Below are 11,047 nucleotides of genomic sequence, written 5' to 3' on the forward strand. Positions count from 1 at the left end.
GGGCTCAAGCAAACTTCACACATACTTCAATTCCCACCACGGAATCCAGGACATCTAATTGTTTTCTCTTCTTAGCAGATGAAATGTGTTCCTTGGTGTGAGCTCATGTCAATGAAGTGTTTTGTCGAGATGATATTTGTCCATGAACAGGGTCTAAGTGCACAAGGAAAGACTTCACCCTTCTGCTTTATAATTGCCCTGTGCACTAAGGAGGTTAAGGAGAAAATCCAGACCAATATCATATACTCCTGTCTAAAAAAGAAAAAAAAAGGAATAAGGAAATCCAGCAGGGAGTCAGCCCACCTCTCTTTTCCTCATGCTTCTGGGAAGATGTCAGACATTCAGACCAAGCATCCTTACTAAAAGCAGCCCCCACAATCTTTCAAAATGAGAGGAGTGTTCTGCTGAAAGAAACCAGCAAGGAAAAAAAAACCCTTGGTACTACAAAAACATTGGTCTAGGCTTCAAGATGCCCAAGGAGGCCATTGAGGGCACCTACATAGAAAAGAAATGTCCTTTCACTTTCACTGGTAACGTTTCCATCTGAGGTCAGTTCCTGTCTGGTGTCACAACCAGGATGAGGATGCAGAGGACCATTGTCATCTGCTGGGACTGTCGCCATTACATCCAAAAGTACAATCACTTTGAGAAGTGGCACAAGAATATGTCTGTGCACCTGTCTCCCCGTTTCAGGGATGTATAGATCGGTGGCACTGTCACTGTAGGAATGTGTAGGCTTCTGAGCAAGACCATGCACTTCAATGTGCTCAAAGCCACCAAGGCTGCTAGCACCAAGGAGCAGTTTGAGAAGTTCTGAGGGGACTCTGACCAACTCCCTAGAACAAGAAAAAATAAATAAATAAAACATCTCTCTTTGCAAGACAAGGCCAAAAGTGGCAAAAGGACGTTTCTAGAAATGAAACCTAGCCCAGAAGTTTCCTATTCTTGATGTACAACACTTTTGAATGGTAGTAATGTTTTTTTTTTCAACCAAGTGTCTGAAGGCTCTAGAAAATTCTTTCTAGACTACATGCAGAGCAGCTGAAGGATGTGGTTTTAGTCTCTATAATCTGTTTGTCAGTCCAAAGTCAGTAATGATTGCCCAGTGGGATCCCAGCGTGAGACCCTTTCAACTACGCTGAACCGGAAGGTCAGTTTTCACTTATTTGATCCTCTCTTTGGATTATTTCCAACCCATCTAACCCCCAAGCGAACAAGGAAATTAATCCCTCAGGGTGGGTTAGGGTCTAGTTTGGCAGTTTTTTAAAAAATTGCAAGGCACTAAGAAAGGGAAGAGGAAGCCAGGGTAGGAGGCAGAATGAAATGGGACCCATGGCAAAGTCACAGACCTGAGTGAGTCTACAGCTGCAGGCCAGTACAGCTGGGCACAGCTGGGCCCACTCTCCCCTCGCTGCTCTTTATTAGGAAGGCACATGGGATAGCTGCCATTTTTAATATTGAAATGAACATGATTGAAAATTTACAATCTTCAAGAGCAAATGGTCCTCCTCTCTCGAGTTCTCTCACCATATGTGGCACCTACTTGTAGTTTTTAAATAATCAACTTTTAAACAAAAGGGAATTGATCTATTCAAGGATACATGAAACCCAAACTCTTACACCTCAGATGCCGCAAAGCCGGTTGAAGGGCACAAAACTGTTACCTTGACTCTTTCTAGAAAGATGGCTCAAAGGTAGTGGTTCCAGGGGGTCACATATCAGACATCCTGCCTATCAGATGTTTATATTACAATTCATAACAGTAGCAAAATTGCAGTTATGAAGCACTAGGGGATGTCTTTCTGTACGCTGTGAATATATGTTGTTCCCATTGGTTAATAAATAAGCTGCTTTGGCCTATGGCAAGGCAGCTTAGAGGCAAGTGGAAAATCCAAGGAGAGAGATAGGAAGAAGAAAGGCAGAGACAGACACCAGCCTGCCACCCAAGGAGCAACATGCTAGCAGACCGGTAAAGCCACAGAATACGTGGCAAAACATAAATTAATAGAAATGGGTTAATTTAAGATATAAGAGCTAGCTAGCAAGAGGCCTGCGATAGGCCATACAGTTTGTAAATAATATAAGCCTCTGTATGTTTACTTGGGACCAAGCAGCTGTGGGACACGGGTGGGAGAGATTCATCCTGACCTCAGGACCAGGCAGGACCAGAGAAACTACCACTACAATGAAGTAGCAACAAAATAATGTTATGATCAGGGGTCAGCACAACCTGAGGAACTGTATTAAAGGGTCACAGCATTAGGAAGGTGGAGAACCACTGCTCTAAGGTGTTGTGAGTTACCAGATGTCATACTGGAAGAAAGTAACTTTCCCCCGTGATGCTCCTGGGAGGTGGAAGGGGTTGTGGTTCCTTTGTACAGAGAAGAGAGAAAGGAAAGTTGGGTGGAGGATTGCTTGTGAAACTTGACGTGCTTGGAATGTTGACTCGGACGCCTACAACAGTTCTCACTAGGTTTAATGTCCATCTGACGTGAAAATGGTACCATTAACATGACGGGGGGGGTCCATAACTTTCTAATGTGTGCCAACATTAACTGTGATGGGCTGTGATTGCATTCTCTCTCTCTCTCTCTCTCTCTCTCTCTCTCTCTCTCTCTCTCTCTCTCTCTCTCTCTCTTCTCTCTCTCTTTCTCCTTCTCTCTTCTTGTTTCTCTCTCCCTGTCTCCCTCTCTTTCCATCTCCCTCTCTCTTTCTCTCTTCCTCCCTCTCCCTCTCCCTGCCCCCGACATGGAGCTTTGATAGCCCACCCCTCTTTCAGCAAAGCACTTACCCTCCTGACAGGTGAAAGAGGTGGGTCAATACCACTCCCAACAATGTGACATGAAATTGATCCCCCAAGGTTAGGACTGAGGGAGCAGGTATGGGCAGAGCCTTCTGCCTTCTGTGAAGATCACCCTGGGGACCAGAGGAGGCAAACGAGCTAACACAGGTGTCCGAGCTTCAGTTACGGGGACAGCACACTACCAAGGGACTGTTGCTTATGTGGGCTGTCAGTACATCACTGTACGGTTACAGCTGGGACTGACCCACTGTATTAAAAAGATGGAAATGCTGAACCACAGAAGAGACTATTTGAGTAGAGAAATGTCGATGGAAGCAAAGAAGGCAAACGCAGCCTCGATGGAACTTCCCGCAGTTTTCCCGACAATCTGGAAATGTGTGTGGAGTTGGAGCATAGGAAAAATATTAGAACAGGACTCCCAACCATGCTCAGCAATAAAATTCAACCAATAAAAGGGAGTCTAATTTCTTCTTTAGGTTTTCAAATCGGACTGTGAATATTTTGGACCCTTTGGCAGCTGTGTTTGGCTGGGGGTTCTCTTGGTATGGCAGTATGGTTCTGTCCCCTTATTATTCTTCAGGAGTAGCACAGACGCTCAATTCCTGCCAGTGTGATGGTTTCCCCTGACTTTATAGTTGCCAATGTGTGTTTGGGGGGCCAGGAGTTGTCTGATGGCACAAACGGGGGTGTTTCTCTCTTGAGCCTTACCACACTGGAACAGCTTTAAGTGAGACATGAGCTCGCTGCCCCAGACCAATCGCATGAGCCCCTCATCTGCACTGGGCTGACATCACTGAGAAAACTGACTGAAAATGAACACTTTTAGAATAATAGGTGCTTCTTTGGTTTCTGTAATTCTAGAACGAGTTGGTGTCAGAGATCTGAAAAGGAAACCAGTTACAAGAATGAGGATGTAGCATGGAAATCACCCATTCGATGCATTGCGAGATGTCTCAGTTTGGAGCAGTGTTTGATGCTTGCCCTTACACATTTAAAAAGATAACAGCAGATACTAACCTTGAGTTTAAACCAAACCAGCTGAATCTTTCCAGATACAACTCCCAAAATGTTTTGGATAAGGGCAGTTAAATCCATCTTGCTTCTCCATGTCATCCTGGCCCTGCATCTGTTCCATATTGAGTTGTATGAGAAATCCTACCTTGTATTAGTCAAGGTTCTCTAGAGGAACAGAACCCATGGAATAAATATATATTGAAAAGGAATTTATTAGACTGGCTTACACAATACAGTCTGGGTAGTTCAACAATGGCTGCCTGCACACTAGATAGGCTAAGAACCACATATACTTGGCCTAGATACCTCAGCAGTAACAATCTGGTAGTGAAGGTCTGGGGGATTCCTGAAGAACTACTGGTCCTAAATTTGTAGGCTGTAGAAGCTGAGTTCCAACGTTAGTGAAAGATGGTCTTAGTGGTGGAGGCAGCAACAACAGAATAGACGCACTCACTCCCAAGAGATGAAGACAAACAGGCAGGAACCAGTAACTTTTCCCTCAGTCCTCTTACATTCTCAGACTCCACAGAGAGTGTCACCCTCTCCAGGGGAGGGTCTTGCCCCCTCAGTTAACCATTCCAGGAAATACCCTTTCTATACCTATGCAGGGATATGTCTCTTAGCTGACTTCAGATCCAATCAAGTTGACAACCAAGATTAACCATCACAACCACCTCCCCCACCCAGCAAACACCAACAACCATAATATTGGGTGGGCCCATAAACCACCTAAAAAATAAATCTTATCATGCAGCTCTGCTCTAACAAACAAAATGAAGGCTTGAACACTCAGCACTTTAATTTCTTAATTTAGTCTCTTGTCCATGAAGAAAATTCCACCACAGTTTGTTAATAATAGAAAAACTCTGTGTAATAAGTCAGCCCTAAAACACTGAATATTTTCTACTGAGCAGTGCCTAGCAGGAAATCGACTTATAAGTATTTTAAAACAGCAGGAATGCACTTGCTCTTCATATAAAGAATATAATTTATTGTACACCATAAGGATATGAAATAGTCAGCCTTATAACATTCATAGTGATTTGTCATTATTTCTAGAATTTAGTTCATTTCTTGGCAAATAGCATATATTCAAAATAAGTAACTGAAGCCTGCCTTGTTTTTAACCTTAGGCACTTGTATTGCACATATGACAGCCTAAATACACAAGACATTCTAAATATAATTCCATGTTTCATTAACAAATCAAGTATCATGAAATGTCTCATTCTTTTCCTTGCGTCAAAGTCAGAACCAACAAGGTGAGGATATCTTTTCCTGCAGTTTATGGTCCCCACAGAGTATCAGGCCACTGAGTCTGCATCCTTCCCTCAGATCCTGCATCCCCATCCATCATCCATCCATTCCATAAACTACTGAGGTCCTACTTGTCATGAAACAGTCAGTAAAATGCTAAAACTCCTTGGGAGCCCTGTTCCTATGGAGAAGAAGTACATAGGCTCTGACAATTTTCCATTCAGCTTGCAAACTCATTTGACTTAGGATTTTCTGCCCGCATTCTACAAGGCTGGGATTTCCAGACTTCAGGTGTAGGCTGGGGTTACTCTGGCAGGCTTGATCATCTTGCTGTATCTTTGCACAGTGCTGTGGTGCTGCTAGTCATCCTGGTTGTTATTTGTGGATTCATTTGGTTTTGCTGGTGTTTGTGTTTGTTTGCAGTATTGGGGATGGGATTCGGGGCTCCCCGTATGCTGGAAAAGCTCCCTTTTTTATTCATGTAGCAACACCCCAGGCCTTCCAGCATGCACTGTGTCATTTATGATCTGTAAGTATATGTCAGAGACACAGAGATTCTGCCTTGCTTGCCAGTGACCATCATAGCACCAAGCTGGAGAGAATATTGGAGGTTAGGCTAGAGAGATGGCTCAGTGGTTAGGAGTACTTGCTGCTTTCAAGTACCTGAGTTCAGATGTCAGAACCCATGTCAGAGGACTCACAACTCTAGTTCCACGGGACTCTACATCCTCTTCTGGTCTCATTCATTGCCCACATACATGTGGCATATACCAACACAGACATACACATGTACATATAAATAAAAATAAATCAAAATATGAGGGTTGGTGGAAAGTATAGCAAAGTGGGATTTAATTTTCTAAAAGCCTCAGGTCCTGCATTTACATAATTTAGCAAATAAAAGTCTCGATGTTTCCAAATTGCTGTTCAAATTTCATTCTGCCTGAAGTACGTCTGCTCAAATCCACACTGGCTTACAGTCGTGCTCACACCCACTCCCCGCCATGCCCCAAAGGAAGTGCACACAACAGTGTCGAGGGGCAGGGTAAATTTGAAACAGCCCATTGCCCATTAACTGGTTTGTCGAACAACAACAAAGCAGGAAATAAGCAGGCACGATCCTTGAACTGGTACCGCAGCAGGAACGCTCAAGTCTCTCCACGGTCTGTAAACCGCTCCAGCTGTGTTTTCACGGTTTATGAAATCGAGAGAGGCAAACTCTAGAGACGAATTAAAACCCTGGATCTGCTCAGAGAGGATGCCGAAGCAAAGGTACTCTAGCTGTAGCTGAATCTACAGCGACATGTAGCACTACACAGCAGTCTGTGTTGTCCACCCAGAGTGGCAAAGGCTGGTGTGCATCAGAACACAGATCGGGTCTGGTTTATGCTGTGATTCTCCAAGAGAAGACAAGGGTTATAATATTTTATTGCGAGAAAACTAATAGAAGGATCAGAAGGCCACGGGGAGCTGCCCTAGGGTAGCAGGGCATGAACAGCAGGCGAGGAGTGCCATCTTTTGGCTATGGGATGCCCTGACATTCTCTAAGTAGAAAAGGGTTTTGACTTTGTGAATGTGGAGCTCAAGGCAATTCAGCAAAGCCTCTAAAGTTCTTTCCTGGTATCTTTGGGTGGCATCATGCTTGTAATGAGACTTCTCAGGCTTCCCCACATCCTGCTCAATTACTTATGGCCCAAACGGTTGGTGCTAGCTACCACTGCTCTCTATAGCTCCCAGGGGGACCAGAGGAGCAACTAGGGAATACTAGAAAACAAGAGTGCATTAACACAGGAGAAACAAACAGAGTCTGATTGATCTAGCATGGTCCTTTGAGTCTAATAGCCCTCAACTTACCCCAAGCTATGACATCTTGGAGATTTATAGTACCTGGGTGGATAAGCATGGAATTTTCCAGAGAAATAAATTAAATACGCATGTAACACAAACAGCATGCAGATATTGATATGTGTTCCAGAGACTCCCCACCTTGAGAAAAATCTAAATATAGCTGCATTGGTACCCACTAACTATAGTAAAAGGGAAAGACTTTAAAAGCTAAGAGCAGACCAAAAGGCAGGGGTTACAAAGCCATAAAGCATCTGGGAATAAAACCCCTTCATTCCACTAAAAGGAAAAGAGTTTCAAAGAGCAGAGTAGGGAGTCCTCACCCCAGCCATCAGAATGCCCACAGTTAAGGGAGAATAGTCTAAAATATTTTGAGAACACTTCCTGGAAGTTCTGGAGATACTCGCCACAGCCAAGGGAAGAAACCAGTGTTTAAGGTCTGAGGACTCCGGTGGCAGCAGAACCCTGGGTTGTCTAACCAAGCCATGTAAGTCTTGGTCCTGCTATGTATCCTATGCCATCTTCACAGGATGGGTCGGGGGACTCCAAACAGCACCAGGGAGAAACCTGGAAAGATCCAGTGACCAAATCAAACCAAATAGAATGGAGTACTGAGTGCTAAATACACTCTCCTGAAATAACAGACTAAGGAGGACTGGTGTGGTGTTTGTCACATACCCATATCCAGAAAATGTTTATGTGATGGCCCACACCTTTAATCCCAGCACTCAGGAGGCAGAAGTAGATGAATCTCTGTGAGTTTGAGGCGAACTTGGTCTACATAGTGAGTTCTAGGACAGCCCAGTCTGTGCAGAGAGACCCTGTCTCAAAAGTGAAAATAAAATCAAAAAATGAATGAATGAATAGATAGATAGATAAATGAAAAAGCAAATGTGTGCGGTGTGTGTGTGTGTGTGAGAGAGAGAGAGAGAGAGAGAGAGAGAGAGAGAGAGAGAGAGAGAGAGAGAGAGACTGGGGAGATGACACAGATGGTAAGCCACCTGCCTCTCAAGTCTGAGGTCTAGAGTTCAAATTCCCAACACCTCTGCAGAAAACCTAGCAAGTATTTGTAACCTGACTGATGGGTGGGGTGACAGGCAGAACCCCAGAGCTCACTGGCCAACTCGTCTAGCCCATCAGTGAGCTCCAGGTTCAGTTCAGTGCAAGACCCTATCTCAAAAGACAAGGACCCAAGTGATCAAAGAGAACATCCTGATCTCTGCCTCTGTCTCTCCAACAGGGATTTGTAGTCATCCCGTCTCTGAAGCCTGGCTGCCACTCCCCAGTCTCCTGTTGATGGACCCTTTGGAGAAGCCTTTGTAAGAATTCTTGGAGCTGGAGAGATGGATCAGCAGTTAAGAGCACTTGCTGATCTTGCAGAGGATCCAAGTTTGTTTCCCTGTGCCTTATCAGACAGATCATTACAGCCTGCAACTCCAGCCCCAGGGGATCTGACACCGTCTTCTGACCTCTGTGGGTACCAACATGTATATGGGGTGGGCACACACACACAAATAAAAATAAGTATATTTTAGAAAAAAAATTTTAAAACAAAATTTTTATCAGGTGACACTGATAGGAAAGAGTTTTTACAGTGAAGTCCTCTGAGGTCAGCCCTCCTTCCAAGAATGCTGAGAGGCACCTATGAGCCATGTGTTCTGCACAGGAACCGCCCTGGTCACCTCCTCCATTCATGACTACCCACACTGGCTATACACACAACTCCAACCCAGGAGGAAGCAGGTAAGAGTACTGCTTCCTTACTGCAGATTCACTGTTGTTTCTACAATACTCTGGTGGGTTAGGTCCTGATCTAAAGGATAAATTTTACTTCCTAACTGTCCCCCAAACGATATTGCACCTACCTGCCCCTGCACTCATACCTGGGTCCACACAATAGCCCCTCTGAGATGGTAAAACCCTGGCTTCGCATCAGGACCAGGTTAACAAGCAGCAGAGACAGCATGTGTGCCTGGAAACTCACTCATCTATTCCACAAATGCAGTTCTATCAAAGCTACTATAAGCCTTTCACCTCAAAGAATCACCCCAGTTATTCGCTCCATACAACCAGATGTGAGAGGTGTTATTGGTGTCCCTACTGGGTGGATAATGCAGCTGAAGCTTAACAAGGAGAAATAAACTCTAAACTAAGGAACGTGGCGTTTGTTTGTTTGCTTGTTTAAGGGGGTGTGTTTTGTTGTTTTGTTTTTCCTGTGCCACCATAATGACAGGGACTGGTAAGCAGGAGAATTTAGAGAAATAAAAATGTGAAAGGTACACAAGTTAAACAGCTGAGGAGGGCCAGACAGGAGAGAGAATATGAAATAATTGCAAGGTCCCAACAGACACGAGCATGCTAAACCAGCCGTAGTTTGAAAGAAAATGGCCTCCGCAGGGAGTGGCACTATTAGGAGGTGTGGCCTTGTTGGAGGAAGTGTGTTACTGTGGGGTCGGGTTTTGAGGTCTCTTTTGCTCAAGCTTCTCTTGGTGTGACTGTCAGTTGACTTCCTGTTTGTTACAAGATGTAGAACTCTCAACTACTTCCAGCACCACGTCTGCCTGCCTGCTGCCATGCTCCCCATCATGATGATAATGGACTGAACCTCTGAAACTGTGAGTTACCCAATTAAATTTTTTTTTATAAGTGTTGCCATGGTCATGGTGTCTCTTCACAGCAATAGAAACCCTAAGACTGTCAGGTTAAAAATCATACCCCGCCTCCAGAATCCTATGGGAGAGGGGGAGAAAGGATTGTAGGAGCCAGTAGAGTCAAAGATATCACAAGAAAACCCACAGAATCAACTAACCTAGGGTCATGGGGGCTCACAGAGACTGAACCAACAACCAGAGAGCCTGCGTGAGACATACCTAGGCCCTCTGCTTATGTGTTACAGTTGTGTAAATGGTTCTTCTTATGGGACTCCTAACAGTGAGAGGAAGGGCTGTCTCTGACTTGGTTGCCTGCTTTGGGGACCCATTCCTCCTACCAATTGCCTTGTCCCATGTTAATAGGAGAGAAGATGCCTAGTCTCATTGCAAGTTGATATATCATGACTGACTGATATTCATGGGAGGCCCACTTTTTTCTAAAGAGAAACTGAGGAGGAGGAAGAGGAGGAGGAGGAGGAGGAGGAGTGGATTGGGGGGAGACTGGGAGGAGAGAATGGAAGGGAAACTGTGGTCAGGATGTGAAAACAAAATAGATAGATAGATAGATAGATAGATAGATAGATAGATAGATAGATAGATAGATAGATTAAAATATATAATAAACTCAAAAAAAATCACTCCTCCCAAATTCTCCAAAAGTGGCAAGAAGAAATAACATCTTAATAATCGAAAATATTTCTAATCACAACTATTGACCCCCTTCCTTTGGATTTCACAATATATTTAAAGGTGTGCAATGTCTTCATCTTAACTATTCCAATCAAATATGGAAGATGGCCAAGCAGGATACTGGAGTCTCCAGTTAGCCACTTAAGAAATCAAGATTTAGAGACTGGAAAGATGGCTCAATGGTTAAGACCCAGCCTTCTAGAGCGCTTGAGTTCCAGCCTGGGATTTCCAGATTTGCTTTGAATGCTGCTGTTTTTGCCTCTGCTTTTGTTTTCTGAGACAGGTCTCAGCATGGCCTTGAATTGGAGCTCCTTCTGCCTCAGCCTCCACATCTAGCTACCACACCTAGCTGGATTTCAGTATTTCTGTTTTACACGATACAGCCTGGAAGAACTGAGCAAGATCAAGGTTACTTTCTTGGGCAGAGTTAAAATGGGTGGTGATAGGCGACTCAGCCCAGCTAGCTGAAAACAATTTTGTTTATATTCTTATTTCTGCTGTTTTTCCAGAGAAATAAAAATAGGAAGGATAGAAGATCAAAAGAGAACAACTGAGCCACAGCCACATGCTAAGGAACCAAAGCCGATGGAATTTGGGGAAACGTGAGTTGAGACTCTGTTGAGCACCAAGACGTAACAAACTGATTGTTAATTTTTATTCACTTCTGTTTATTCAGTGAATGGATTTTGATTCAGATGAAAATATGCACTGTAGAAATAAGATCTGAAGAATAAACTTCACATAGGGAGCGATTACAGACAATGGACCTCAGATGTGCTAGGTTAAA

General features: G+C 44.0%; 1 pseudogene; it reads left to right on the top strand.

The window, feature by feature from the left end:
* The first annotated feature begins 330 nt into the window (after positions 1 to 330).
* On the top strand, positions 331 to 817 carry LOC131925843 (small ribosomal subunit protein uS17-like; annotated as a pseudogene).
* Positions 818 to 11,047: the final 10,230 nt, after the last annotated feature.

This window comes from Peromyscus eremicus, chromosome 15, assembly GCF_949786415.1.
Source record: "Peromyscus eremicus chromosome 15, PerEre_H2_v1, whole genome shotgun sequence".
NCBI lineage: Eukaryota > Metazoa > Chordata > Mammalia > Rodentia > Cricetidae > Peromyscus > Peromyscus eremicus.